This window comes from Arachis stenosperma, chromosome 5 (assembly GCF_014773155.1).
Source record: "Arachis stenosperma cultivar V10309 chromosome 5, arast.V10309.gnm1.PFL2, whole genome shotgun sequence".
NCBI lineage: Eukaryota > Viridiplantae > Streptophyta > Magnoliopsida > Fabales > Fabaceae > Arachis > Arachis stenosperma.
The window spans coordinates 41,882,246-41,884,188 of NC_080381.1; the positions used below are offsets into that span (position 1 = coordinate 41,882,246).

At 42.5% G+C, this 1,943-nt stretch overlaps 1 non-coding gene across 1 annotated transcript; it reads left to right on the forward strand.

The window, feature by feature from the left end:
- Nucleotides 1-1,600: 1,600 nt before the first annotated feature.
- Nucleotides 1,601-1,708, forward strand: LOC130983812 (small nucleolar RNA R71). The gene has a single exon (XR_009087786.1). It is a non-coding gene; the product is annotated as a small nucleolar RNA R71 (small nucleolar RNA).
- The last annotated feature ends 235 nt before the right edge of the window (nt 1,709-1,943 follow it).

A 1,943-nucleotide genomic window follows, 5' to 3' on the forward strand; every position in this document is an offset into this window, starting at 1 on the left:
GTGGCCTCCCAACACCAAACTTAGAGTTTGACTGTGGGGGCTTTGTTTGACTCTGAATTGAGAGAAGCTCTTCATGCTTCCTCTCCATAGTGATAGAGGGATATCCTTGAGCCTTAAACACAAAGGATTCTTCATTCACTTGAATGATCAGTTCTCCTCCATCAAAATCAATCACAGCCTTTGCTGTGGCTAGGAAGGGTCTGCCAAGGATGATGGTTTCATCCATGCACTTCCCAGTCTCTAGGACTATGAAATCAGTAGGGATGTAATGGTCTTCAATCTTCACCAAAACATTCTCTACAAGTCCATGAGCTTGTTTTCTTGAATTGTCTGCCATCTCTAATGAGATTCTTGTAGCTTGCACCTCAAAGATCCCTAGCTTCTCCACTACAGAGAGAGGCATGAGGTTCACACTTGACCCTAAGTCACACAGAGCCTTCTTGAAGGTCATGGTGCCTATGGTACAAGGTATTGAAAACTTCCCAGGATCTTGTCTCTTTTGAGGTAATTTCTGCCTAGACAAGTCATCCAGTTCTTTGGTGAGCAAAGGAGGTTCATTCTCCCAAGTCTCATTTCCAAATAACTTGTCATTTAGCTTCATGATTGCTCCAAGGTATTTAGCAACTTGCTCTTTAGTGACATACTCATCCTCTTCAGAGGAGGAATACTCATCAGAGCTCATGAAAGGCAGAAGTAAGTCCAATGGAATCTTTATGGTCTCACTTTGAGCCTCAGATTCCCATGGTTCCTCATTAGGGAACTCATTGGAGGTCAGTGCACGCCCATTGAGGTCTTCCTCAGTGGCGTTCACTGCCTTTCCTTCCTTTCCAAATTCGGCCATGGTTATGGCTTTGCACTCTCCTTTTGGATTTTCTTCTGTATTACTTGGGAGAGTACTAGGAGGGAGTTCAGTAATTTTCTTGCTCAGCTGTTCCACTTGTGCCTCCAAATTCCTAATGGAGGACCTTGTTTCAGTCATGAAACTTTGAGTGGTCTTGATTAGATTAGAGACCATAGTTGCTAAGTCAGAGGGGTTCTGCTTGGAACTCTCTGTCTGTTGCTGAGAAGATGATGGAAAAGGCTTGCCATTGCTAAACCTATTTCTTCCACCATTATTGTTGTTGAAACCTTGTTGAGGTCTCTCTTGATTTTTCCATGAGAAATTTGGGTGATTTTTCCATGAAGAATTAGAGGTGTTTCCATAGGGTTCTCCTAGGTAATTCACCTTTTCCATTGAAGGGTTCTCAGGATCGTAAGCTTCTTCCTCAGATGAAGCATCCTTAGTACTGCTTGGTGCATTTTGCATTCCAGACAGACTTTGAGAAATCAAATTGACTTGTTGAGTCAATATCTTGTTCTGAGCCAATATGGCATTCAGAGTGTCAATCTCAAGAACTCCTTTCTTCTGACTAGTCCCATTGTTCACAGGATTCCTCTCAGAAGTGTACATGAATTGGTTATTTGCAACCATTTCAATTAGCTCTTGAGCCTCTGTAGGCATCTTCTTCAGATGAAGAGATCCTCCAGCAGAGCTATCCAAAGACATCTTGGATAGTTCAGAGAGACCATCATAGAAAATACCTATGATGCTCCATTCAGAAAGCATGTCTGAGGGACACTTTCTGATTAATTGTTTGTATCTTTCCCAAGCTTCATAGATGGATTCTCCATCCTTCTGTCTGAAGGTTTGGACTTCTACTCTAAGCTTACTCAATTTTTGAGGTGGAAAGAACTTTGCCAAGAAGGCATTGACTAGCTTTTCCCAAGAGTCCAGGCTATCTTTAGGTTGTGAGTCCAACCATATTCTAGCTCTGTCTCTTACAGCAAAAGGGAATAGCATTAGTCTGTAGACCTCAGGGTCAACCCCATTAGTCTTGACTGTGTCACGGATCTGCAAGAACTTAGCTAAAAACTGATGAGGATCTTCCATTGGAAGTCCATGG